The sequence below is a fragment of the Mastigoproctus giganteus genome, chromosome 2 (assembly GCF_048544385.1).
Source record: "Mastigoproctus giganteus isolate SK-2022 chromosome 2, ASM4854438v1, whole genome shotgun sequence".
Taxonomy (NCBI): Eukaryota; Metazoa; Arthropoda; class Arachnida; order Uropygi; family Thelyphonidae; genus Mastigoproctus; species Mastigoproctus giganteus.
In genome coordinates, this window is record NC_143576.1 from 212,190,849 (window position 1) to 212,204,361 (window position 13,513).

General features: G+C 36.2%; 1 protein-coding gene across 1 annotated transcript in view; it reads left to right on the forward strand.

The window, feature by feature from the left end:
• The window catches only part of LOC150090042 (muscle calcium channel subunit alpha-1-like), a 1,145,904-nt gene that overhangs the window by 193,153 nt on the left and 939,238 nt on the right, over positions 1–13,513 (forward strand). The window lies entirely within an intron of this gene.

Consider the following 13,513-nt stretch of genomic DNA (forward strand, 5'->3'; position numbering starts at 1 on the left):
ATTGGAAACTTAATTTTTATTAAAATTAGTAATAAAGTCTTACAAATTGTGATATATATATATATATATATATGTCAGATAATGTATGTTCATTTAATTTTCTTCCTCTTCATCACTGCTAAGCACAATCAAATGAGAACATTTTCTCTGTTGGGGAATATCTTCACCTTCTGAAAGCTTTCTTCTGCAGCATCTAGATTTCGTGTATCTTCTGCTCTCTTTAAAAAATCAGTAATCAGCTTCCACTCCCTTTTGAACTTTGTGCTCCTTTCAATCAAAGGATCTGCATTCAAAAAATAAGATTCTAATTGCTCGGCTAAGTTTATCCCTTCCTGTATGCTTTTTAGTGTAAAATTCGGAACTTTAGAATTTTCATCTGCACTGTCATCCTCTGAATTGATTTGAAAGGAGCACAAAGTTCAAAAGGGAGTGGGAGCTTCAAAAATGCTTAGCTCCATACCATGAAATTTACAAAGATCTATCAAGTAAAAGCAAACAAATCAGATTACTGATTTTTTTTTAAAGAGAGCAGAAAATACATGAAACCTAGATGCTGCAGAAGAAAGCCTTCAGAAGGTGAAGATATTCTGCAACAGAGAAAATGTTCTTGTTTGATTGTGCTTAGCAGCGATGAAGAGGAAGAAAATTGAATTTTTGAATGTCTTCAGTAGTCATATCATCAAAACCTTCCCCTCTTATTGACTTTAGCAAGTTCTACTATCACACCGATTCTGTTTTCTGCCAGTTCATCCATATTTCCTGAATGAACTGACTCTGGCCATACATTTTACCATCATGTGTTTAATGTTGATTGTTTAACTTATTTGAGTGATAAAGCTGATTTTGATACAGTCCACAATTGAAAAATGTTTTGCCTGCTTCCATCACTTCTATAGATTTGGAATCAATTTTTTCTAAAATCAGTTGTAACGATTTTCTGATTTAAAGAGTTTTAAAGGTAGATATAATGCCTTTATCTTATGGCTGAATTAAAGAAGTTATTAGGTGGTAGGAACATTACTTCAATGTTTAGATGACTTAAATATTTTGGATGGCTTGGTGTGTGTTATTCAATAGTAATAAAACTTTGAAATCTAGATTTTTCCACTTTAAATAGTTTTCCACAGCTTGCACAAAACAATTTAGAAACCATTCTTTAAATAAATTGGCAGTTATTCAAGCTTTTTTATTTGCTTCCATTATACTGGTAATGCATTTTTATTTACGCCTTTCGTTGCACGAGGATTAGAGGATCTATAAACTAGCATAGGTTTTATCATGTAATCTTATGATGCATTACTGCACATAAGTAATGTTACACAATCTTTTGATTCCTTAAAACCTGGTGCAGTTTTCTCTTTTTTTGAAATGTTTTTCCCTTACTTTTCAATAATTTTTTGAAATTCCTCTGTGTACTACTTGGCAGTTTCCTTTCAGCCGATACACTTTATGATTAACACATAATGATAATCAGTTTTTATATCACTCAAACCAACCTTTACTGGCAACAACTCTGGGTAAACAGAAGATTCACCATTTTCTTTTAAATGGTTATAAATTTTTAGTGCCTTTTTGTTTAATTGCATTGCCATATAATGGGATCCATTTTTTACTGCTATCGTCAATCCAAATACTGAGTGCTCTTTCCCTTTTCTGAATTATTGCCACTTGGAGACTAACTATCATATTTGTGACAATGGAAGATCCTGCAGCTTGTTGTTGTTATTTTGGTTTTTAGGAGCATTAGCAACTAAGGCCATATTGCTCCGGGGTATGCGGTGATCATTCCCTGACCTTTCTGCATCCTCTGTATTTGGTGGTCACAGGCTCAAACCCCGGTCTAATCAAGAAGCGTGTGCTACGTACTGCTGCTCCTACTCACCTGGATACGGAGGCGCCTGATCCTGCAGAAACAGCAGTTCTAATTTTCTGTTCATTTTACTTTATGGTCCAGATTGTTGCTTCATTTAAATTTAAGCTTTTTGAACGTATGATACCTTCCCCCTTTTTTAAGATGATCAAAAATTTTTGTATTTTTGATTGTAGGGAAATAGTTTCTTTTGAGCAGTGCTTTTGTACTTTCATTAGGCATAATTTAAGAACAAAGTTTATTAATACATACCCAGAAAAATTTATAAATGATCAAATGAAAACCAAAATAACCTTACAGAAACCGTAAAAATCACAAACTGCACACTTCGAAGTCACAATTTTTTATGGTCTCAAACAAGAACAAGTTCAATAGCACATAATCTAACATGAGGATTTTCAAACAAAATGAAATATAGGGATTTACCAATTGCTTTTTTTTTGCATAATGACTAGCAAGTCAACAGTGGGGATTCACAAAAAAAATGGAAATGTTGAAAAATTTCATCAAAAAAGCTCAAAAATACCATGTTGTGCAAGGATTGCTGGAATTTATCAATTGTGTGTTAGAGCTAAACTGTGTTGTAGAAGTACCGTGTTATATGGGGTTGCCTGTAAATTTTTATTTACATATATGGGAATATATAAAAATATTCCCATATTTTTATTTCTTAATGAGAAATTAATTTATAAATGTCTTTTTTTTTACAGCCATTATTTCAAGTGAGACAAGTTCAATAGCACAGAAACATGGGGATTTCCCAACAAAATAAAATATGGGATTTTTTTCAATAATTTTTTTTTTTTGCATAATGATTAGAGTCAACGGTGGGATTCACAAAAAAGAATGGAAATGTTGATTTCCATTTAAAGTTTTTGTAACTTAAATTTATTAAATTTTCATTTAAGGTCTTTAAGGTTTTTGTAAGGCTGCAGAATAGTTTAGGGCTAAAGCCTCAGGTTACATAGCGAGTTAACTTGCTATGTAACTTGATGAGGAGCCAATAAGCTCTGAAACAGTGCCATATGGGTGATGGTATCCTCTGAGAATAAGTAGCAGTAGTCTTCTCCTATGGTGAAGCGTGTAACCTGATGAGGAGCCAATAAGCTCTGAAACAGTGCCATATGGGTGATGGTATCCTCTGAGAATAAGTAGCAGCAGTCTTCTCCTGTGGTGAAGCGTTACTTATTCGAGGTAGTGCAATATCATGGCAACTCATTGCAGAGGTGTTCACAATATGAGATATATTTAATGATGCCAATTCATAACTACTTAAGTAGTTATGAATGCAATGAATGATGCAATTGCACTAACTTGTATGTCGGTTTTTGTAAGGTTATTTTGGTTTTCATTTGATTGTTTATAAATTTTTCTGGGTATGTATTACTAAACTTTTTGTTCTTAAATTATGCCTAAGGAAAGTAAAAAAACACAACTGAAAAGATTGCTGCAATTTATCAATTGTGTTAGAGCTAAAATGTTGTATAGAAGTACCGTGTTATATGGGGGTTGCCTGTACTATTATTTTTATTTCTTAATGAGAAATTAATTTATAAATTTTTTTTTTTTTTTTTTTTTACAGCCATTATTTCCAGTGAGACAAAACTTTTATAACTCTGCTGAAATAAAAAAAAAAATAATAAATAAATAAAAATGCAAACAAAAATATAAACCTGAAACTATTAGTTGCTTCCATTTTCAAGTTTGTAAAACAGTTTACCCTTAAACATGCAGAAATTCAAATTAATGTACATACATTATTATTATCAATTTATTACCCCAGGAAGCTGTGGGCCACCCGGGATGGCAATATGCCAGGAGGGTGTGAAATTTACATATTAATGTGCTAGGAACCACACGTACAATGTACAAGAGTACGTGCATGTTCAACCTGACATATTTACAGAGATTAACTTACAAGAGCTTGAAATAAAAACAAAAGTTTGTAATAAACAGCAAAATAAATGCAGCAGGTAAAAAAGTTCAGGTGTAGGGGAATGTCATAGATTCAATAGTTGGTAGCATTTCTTAATTGTTTCCTTTCTGTAGAGCTTGTCTGCACAGAAATTATCAGTGTGATGCCTAATTTATTGTAGATCTGAAGGCAATTGGCCAGGAACATGTCCCTAAGGGAATCAGTGTTTGTAAGGCTAAGCCACAGAGGGAGGAAGGAGTCTGGGTGTTGTCTTCTTTCGCCCAGAGATTAATGGAGATATAGACGGAGCATCAATTTGACCTGTGATGAACCCAGCAGCTTGAGTGCATTTCTTTTCATGATGAGAAGTCTCCAGGGTTTGCTTGTTTGTTATTTGGTTTTTAGGAGCATTAGCAACTAAGGCCATATTGCTCCGGGAATATGCGGTGGTCATTCCCTTGACCTTTCCGCATCCTCCGTATTTGGTGGTGACGGGCTCGAACCCTGGTCTAATCAAGAAGTGTGTGATACGCACTGCTGCTTCTTCCCACCTGGCTATGGATGCTCCAAGTCTCCAGGGAGGGGTGCCTAGATTAGCTTGGAGAATGGATTTTGAGATAGTAAAAGAGTGGCTCACCACCCTGTTCTCCATCTGAGCAACCAATATTCCAGACTGAGGTACTTTTTTAGGTGGTAGGCAGGAGCAGATGACCAAATTTCAGATATGTAGAGAGGGATAGGAGTAATGCACCTCAGGATGTACCGACAAAGCAGCACTGGCAGATGCACACCAGCGAGCTCCTGACGCACTGCCCAAAGTGCTGCATATGTGGTGCCTTTGTAGCCAGGTGGGAAGGAGCAGCAGTGCGCAGCACACGCTTCTTGATTAGACCGGGGTTCGAGCCCATCACCACCAAATACGGAGGATGCAGAAACTTCAGGGAATGACCACCGCATATCCCGGAGCAATATGGCCTTAGTTATTAATGCTCCTAAAAACCAAATAACAAATAACAAGTTGTATATGTCTTCTGTCTCACCCTGACAAAGTGAGGCTGGAAGGTGAGTGCAACATCTCAGGTGAGGCCTAGGTCTGTATGGAAAGTTACCCTTTGCACACTTTCACAGCTAACGAGGTTTGAACATAATTTTTGACTTTTTTTTGGTTATCGGTAGTTGAGCAGATTTGGAAGATTTCAGATGCAGCCCAATTGTGGCTAGATAGTTTTCCAGTTTCATTATCTGTGTAGAGGCATGTTGGTTAATATCAAAAATCTGATGAGGATGATTTGAACCCATGTAGAACTTCAGATCGTCGGCATAAGAAACAAAGTTAGAGTTACATGCTAGGAAAGGTTCCAAAACAGCTGTGAAGAGGATAGTTGAAAGCCCACTTCTCTATGGGATGCTATTGATTTCAAGGTTTGTAGCAAGGTATCTGCCAGACTGAAGTAGCACTTAAGTATGGCAAACAGAGCTGGAAGGCTATTAATATGTTTTATCAGATAAATATATATTTAAATAATAATATGAGAAAGAATTAATAAAGCCACAGTAATGTATCATGTGATAGATTAAGTTGTTTTTATTGGAATGTCACAATTGAAACACTTCCATTCCAACACTTAAGCAGTTTGATATTTTGGGAATACAGTGTTTCCTGTTGTCAGGCCTACAGAGGAATTGGAATAATAGCTCAGTTAGAAGCTAATTACAATAAATAACAGCTGAGTTAAAAGTCCAGATAGCTGACATTAGCAGTCATTGCAGTAAGTAATAATTGAATTACAACGTATAATGGCTGAAGTTAGAGCTTAATTACAATAAAAAAGCTATAACTGTGCAATTGATAGTAATAATATTCGATATTCGAGGTTGGCATTCGAGGTGAGCGGACGCGCTTAGACAGGGCTCCTCAGTTAAGTGGTTTACTTTTGGATAGTGCTTTTAAATATTTGATTTATTTAGATATTGTTGGATTATTTTGTTATAGGTTTTCCTGTAACTGTTTGATTTTAATAATATTATAGATATAATTTTTTAAAGTTACTTTCATTGATATTTATTTAATTTTATAATGGTAGTTACGAGATCTGCCTTAAACACGTCACAGGGTATCGTGACTCACACGGAAATAGCAGATGGCGATTTACGGGTGAGTCATGATTTAATCCGTTGTGGAACCTGTGGAATGTTTTCCAAGGTCGACCTGGTGACTAATCCTACCTCACCTGGGGATTCTTTTCTTTGTGATCGATGTAAGGAGTGCACCGATCTTAAATTACAATTTGGTGCACTGAGGGAACAATTTGAGTCCCTGAAAAAACGAGTGCTTGCCCTCGAAAATAATGCATCTGGGAGCTCGTCAGGGACTCAAAACTCCAGCAATCTACCAAGTGATGCACACCCGATTCGAGCCTCAAAACAGAAAAACCAAGTGCAAACTACTCTGGTTAAAAAGGACATTGTATTATTAGGAGACTCCATTGTCAGGGAAACGGGGAATATTTTTTGTAATAAAGATAGGTGGAGGAGAACCAGGGTATGTCTGCCGGGAGCAACTATTGATGATGTCACCAACAGACTGTCAGATTTTAAAGGGAGTAAAGAAAATATTATTATTCATGTGGGGACAAACGATATTAAACGTACACGATCTGACGATTTGTTGGAAAAATACAGGACCATGCTGAGGAAATGTCGTGAGCTAGGCCATAATGTCTATGTGTCTGCAATTCTGCCCAGACACGATAGGAGGGATTATATGTTAAGAGCCTTGTGGATTAACTCAAGACTTGAAGGAATCTGCAAGGCTTTAGGGGTTAAATTTCTATCAGCATGGCCCACACTTGTAGGTAGAAGGAATTTGTTTTGTAGAGACGGGATACACTTAAACAAAGGTGGTGCAAAAGTTTTTGCCAGTATTATTGAGGATACCTTAAAGGTTCAGGGAAACTGCTAGTTAGGGGGGATGTGGGTAATACTGACACGCGTTTATCTGATAATATTGGTCAAAGTAACTCTTGCACATACCTCAAGAGTTCTTATCTGTTACCCCAACTGGACGTATTATCTAGATGTTCTGGGGGCACAAACGTTTCACGTGGGCGGGTAGCTAATGCCAGGGAAGAGAGCCTAAAAAACTTCAAGGGTTGTGTTAGGGTTGTTAAATATACAAGAACAGTAAATCTTAATTGTTTATACAGTAACGTTAGAAGTGTCGTCAATAAAATGAGCGAATTCGAACTGCTGGTTAAAACAAGTAACGCGGACATAATAGGGCTTACAGAGACGTGGTGCCACCCGGAAATTGGGGATGATGAGTTTCAGTACGGCTTGTATAATGTATTTAGGAAGGATAGGTTAGATAGAAGGGGTGGTGGGGTAATGCTTCTTATCAGAAGCAGCCTGAGTGCGACGATAGCTTTCCCGGATTCAGACATTTCACATGCTAGTATAGAGTCTGTATGGTGTGAGATAGTTGGAAACAAAGGTATAATGCGAGTAGGAGTAATCTACAGACCAGGTGATTGTGAAGATTATGACAAAAGCCTCTACATGCAAATGGAATGGGCAAGTAAGCGTCAATGCCTTATTATGGGTGATTTCAATCTGCCTCTAATTGATTGGAGTAAATGGGAAGGAAACTCGACATGGGGAACAAAATTTTTAAATCAACTAGATGACTGTTATTTGTATCAACATGTCAGGGAAAATACTAGAGAAAAGAATATCCTAGACCTCATCATCACACATGAATCAGATGACATAACAGGGCTGACAGTACAGGAACCAGTAGCAGGAAGTGATCACGGAGTTCTACGGTGGATGATGACGAGAGAGGTAGCAGAAGTAAAAGGCAAAGGAATGGGTTTTAATTTCAGAAGAGGAAATTACGATGCCTTAAGGTACTACATGGCCTCTATTAACTGGGTAGATATCGCGCAGAGAATGAATACAATTGAACTGCGGTACGCTTTTAAAACATTAATCACAGATGCCTTGAATGCGTATATACCATTAAAAAAATACTCCACGAGGAGGGTTCCAAGTTGGATGACTAGTGAAGTTGCCGCATTACTTGAGCAGAAAAAGGTGGCATGGAAAGGTTACAGAACAATAAAAAGTACTGAAGCCTATAACAGCTACAAGGTGATGTGTAATAGAGCCACAGAAAAGGTTCGACAGGCAAAGGCAGTTTATGAGAAATCACTAGCAAACAGAGCAAAGAGGGGGGATAAAGAATTCTTCACATATATAAATGCCAAGAAGAGCAGGACAAACCAGATCGGACCTTTATGTAAGGGAAAGGGGATAGTAATAAATACACCAGCTGCCGTTGCAGATGAACTCAACAGTTATTTTGCATCAATATTTACAAATGAAAAGCCTTTTGTGGCAAAGGGAAATTGTGGGAGCGAAGTTAAAAAATATGTAATTAATGATATTGAAATTTCGCAAGATTATTTAATGAAAAAACTTTCGAGCCTACAGACCAGTAAGGCTCCTGGAGTTGATGGAATATACCCTATAATCTTAAGAGAGGCAGCAAGCGAGTGCATTGAACCATTGAGGCTAATTATGCGAGCATCATTAGACTCTGGGGAGATTCCCTTGGATTGGAAAAGTGCAAATGTATCTCCCATACATAAGGGTGGCTCTAAAAGTGAAGTTGGAAATTATCGACCTGTCAGTCTGACTTCAGTAGTAGGGAAAATCATGGAGGCAATGATCAAGGGTGGAATTCAGGATCATTTGGATCGAATTGAAATTCTCAAGGATACTCAGCATGGTTTCGTAAAGGGAAAATCATGTTTAACAAATCTGGTTCGCTATTTCGAAAGGGTCACTCACAAGCTGGATTTAGGGAATAATTTCGACATTGTTTATTTAGATTTCAGCAAAGCTTTTGACTCAGTCCCACATGAGCGGTTGCTTTATAAGCTGGAACAGGTTGGAATCACTGGGAAAATCCTTAGATGGATAGAAGGATGGCTTCAGGGCAGGAGGCAGAGGGTTGTGATAAATGGCTATTCCTCAGATTGGGTTGATGTAAGAAGTGGGGTTCCCCAAGGATCAGTATTAGGACCACTGTTGTTTTTAATTTTCATAAACGACATTGATGAAGGGATAGAGGGCGTGATGTCTAAATTTGCAGATGATGTTAAAATTGGGAGAGTAGTTAATGATCACTGTCAAGCTGAGCTTCTTCAGAGAGACCTAGATAGACTTCAGGAATGGTCAGAAAAATGGCAGCTGTGCTTTAATCCCACAAAGTGTAAGGTATTACACCTGGGAAACAGTAATCCCAAAAAAACTTATTCACTTGGTGGAGTTCAACTAAAGCCAGTACTGGAGGAAAGGGACTTGGGTGTTACGATACGGTCAGACATGAAATTCTCTGAGCATTGTAAACAGGTTGCAAGGAAGGCCCATGGTGTCCTATCGATGATCTATCGAACTTTTGCAAGTAGAGATAGGGACGTGATAATCCCATTATATAAGGCTTATGTTAGACCACACTTGGAATACTGTGTTCAAGTATGGAGACCGCACCTGAAGAAAGACATCGAGCTTCTTGAAAGGGTGCAAAGAAGGGTAACTCGCCTGGTGAGATCGGCAAAAGGGCGTCCTTATGAAGAAAGACTTCGAATATGTGGGTTGCAGAGTTTGGAAACTAGACACCTTAGAGGAGATTTGATTGAGGTGTTTAAGGCTCTGAGAGGCATCAGTAAAATGAATGAGGACAATATTTTCAAGATTATAAATGATGCTAGAACTAGGGGACATAAATTCAAGTTACGGGGGGAAATGTTTAGATTGGATTGCAGGAAGTTCTGTTTTAGCCAGCGAGTTATAAATTACTGGAATAAGTTGCCTTCATGGGTGGTAGAGGCCGACAGTTTGGGGAAATTCAAAGGTCATCTGGATAGTACTTTCGGGTAAGGGAAGCACATAGGATGATAGGTTTAATTTCCTTTTTATTTTATTTTTTTTATTTATTAATTATTATTATTTAGTTATTTATTTATTATTATTTTTTTTTTTTGTTTTTATCATTGTTTTGTTTGGATTTTTTTTTTTTGGCTGGTGCAGCATAAGCCATAGGCTTTCTTGCACCATGCGGCCGTTACTAATACTAATACTAATACTAATAACAGCTGCCTCTAGAGGTTAATTATAATCAATATCAATTAAATGGATTATCTAATTTTACAATATTATTGTTAATGACTATGTTAGATATCACAGGAGGGGGGGGGGAGAGAGAGAGAGAGAGAGAGAGAGAGAGAGAGAGAGAGAGAGAGAGAGAGAGAGAGAGAGAGAGAGAGAGAGAGAGAGAGAGAGAGAGAGAGAGAGATTAGAAATTGGTAAAGTAGTTTAGTATGTGATATTAGAACAGGAATGGTAATAAGCGTGCTTTATAATTAAAATGAGAAAGTTTTGAGAAGAAAATGCTGTTAAAGAAGTTGAATGAATTATAGAAAAGGTTTACCTGTTGCAGTAGCTTCTGGAGTGAATTTGCTAGAAGTACATAAACTGCAATTTATCAAGACATGTGGGGACATAGGGCTTATGAACTTTAGGGAATATTTGTAGGAGCCAATGGAAAGTAAGGTCAGTGAACAGCTCTGGGAACAAGATATTGGAAATTTGTTCTGCATTGCCTTAGGTGGTTGATTAAAATTGGAATTGGGAATTATTCATGATACTTACTCCCAAAACAATTAATAAATTTGTTTGGGATTAAGTATCATGAAAATTTTTAGACCTGCTGTCAATGTCAAATAATAAGAAAGAAAATTGTAATTTGTTTTGGTTTGGATAGTTCTGATGTGTGGGGAGGGGGATAGAGCAAAATTCAGTTGGGGTCAGTGGAGGAGCGAGAAGATTAATCTGTGGATTTAGTCCAGGTTGCTGATTGCAGTTACTGGAACTTTCTTTCCTGAGTTGTCTTATGATCTATTTTAAGATTTTCACATGACTACCTAATCCAAAAAAAAAAAAACCCAACCTTCTCGATTTCAGCCATTATTGTAATTTAATTATTATTTATTGTAATTACAACTGACTTCAGCTATCTGGACTTTGTAACGCAGCTGTTATTTGTTGTAATTAACTTCTAATTTGAGCTGTTATTCTAATCCTTCTGTAGGACTGATGAGGGAAACAGTGTATTCCCAGAAGATTGCCAAACTGTTTAAGTGTCGATATTGAAATGTTTCTCTTTGTGACATTTCAATAAAAACAACTTAATCTATCACATGATATATTAGTGTGGCTTTATTAATACTTTTTCACATGATGAATTATCATGTAGCATCTCTTCCAATCAGTTATATGATAATTGAGAAAAGAAACCATTTTCCATAAATAACAATAGTTAAGACAATAAACCGTTCTATGTAATAAACATAAAACATTTTGGGATTACATTAAATAGGGATCAAAGTATAAGTCAGAGCAGAAGACAAAAAATAAAATAAATAGTAGTGCCTCATATATCAGCACGCTTCATTTAATAACTCTCAGAATCAGCAACATACACCACTTCCAGAACTACTTAAATAGAACTTTGTGTATGTTTGGGATGGTACAGAGAAGAACAGCAATTAATTTTGAACCAGCAATTTATGTGTAATTGATATTTTGCCAAGGGATACATCAAATCAGGGTGCAACCACTGCAGGATTAAAATGGCTACCACTATCTGACTAACCATGAAGCCTATTCAAGTCATCCTGGAGGAGCATTTTTTGATACTGGTCATTAACAACTCTCTCTGTCCTCATGTCATATGCAGATTTCAATATCACACCCTATAACCCACTTTAGGGACCAGACTTCTAACCCTGGACCATTCTGAAGAGTAACCATTAATTAAAACCTTATGTCTCCAGTCAAGTTGCATCGATTAGAGATGACTTTATCATTAAAGTGTTCCTTCAGGAAATCAAGAACTGCGTTCGCCACATGTAGTCTTGCTCCATCTTGGAAATATGTTTTTCTTGACCTCTCTTATGAGCAAATTTCACTTTGAACTCAGGCTGCACTGAACAAAACACAGTTTTATAAAGTTTTTTTCACACATACACAAAAATAAAAAGAAAACACTGCACAGTAGTATACTCCATTTTGCTTACAGAATTTCTACTGAGGTGCATCATTAACCAGTATCCTAAATTTTCCCATCTTACACTTTTAATATCACCAAACTCATTAGTGCATTAAAAAAACTCATTCAAAACTGCTGCGATTTTCTTGATGATACTGTAGATAGAAATGATTTGCTCAAGGGAATGGAGTGTGGTTTGAGTTAAATATTTTCCCTTGCTAAAACCACACTCTATTCCCTTGAGCAAATCATTTCTATCTACAGTATCATCAAGAAAATCGCAGCAGTTTTGAATGAATGTTTTTAATGCACTAATGAGTTTGGTGATATTAAAAGTGTAAGATGGGAAAATTTAGGATACTGGTTAATGATGCACCTCGGTAAAAATTCTGTAAGCAAAATGGAGTATACTACTGTGCAGTGTTTTTATTTTTGTGTATGTGTGAAAAAAACTTTATAAAACTGTCTGTTTTGTTCAGTGCAGCCTGAGTTCAAAGTGAGATTTTGCTCATAAGAGAGGTCGAGAAAAACATATTTCCAAGATGGAGCAAAACTACATGTGGCGAATGCAGTTCTTGATTTCCTGAAGGAACACTTTAATGATAAAGTCATCTCTAATCGATCTTCTTGATGATATAGGATTGGATAGTCTTTGGTCACCTTGCTCACCAGGTTTGAATCTCTATGATTATTACTGTGGAGATTCCTTAAGAACAATGGCAAATTATCCTTCAAGAATTCCAACAAGGAAATAATTAGGTGTATTCTAGAGGAATAATGCACATAGCATTGAAGAATTGAAAGGTGAAATCATAACTGCTGTAGTGGGTATCTCTGAAGAAACACTGGCTGCATTTACAGTAAACTTTAATCAACTTCTCTGAATGACCTTGGATCACTTATTGAATATTTATCACATATTATACATATTGTTGTTTTTGCTTAAATTATAAACACAAATGTCAAATTCTAAATTTTATGAAATGGAATAAATAAAATTAATAAAAATTGATTTTTAATTATCTTAATAATTAAAATATTAATAATAATTAAATCTTATTAATAAAATAATTTATTAATAATCAAGTTTGTAGATGACATTACTGAAGCATGCAGCAAACCAGAACAGTGTTCCAGTGTGCTCTGGTCCTACTACTGGATAAACTCCCACATATTATTAGTTAAACAAGATTATTTCCTTTACAAAACCATGCTCATTTCTATTGAGCAAACTGTTTTTGTCTACAGGGTTATCAGCATGCAACAGGTTTGAATCTCTCTCTCTCATTAGTCTATTGAACAGGTATTTATGAATTTGCCATATCAGTACAATGAGTTTAGAGAGGAAGTAGGGTTATTCCAGGTTTTCAATCCTCAACATGCAAATTGGCCATGAACACTTGTACAGACATCTAACACACACACGGCACAATATGACTAATGTACAATATAACAATAAGTACCAAAATCAAATTACTGGTCATTACCTACTTTTGCTCTTTCCGACACTTTTGTGGATTGACAGCATATTAGCACTTCTCCAGGGAAAAGGAATTACTCCTGAGTTTAAAGAAGCCCTCATTCAGCTATTAAATACATTACTTTTTTAAAA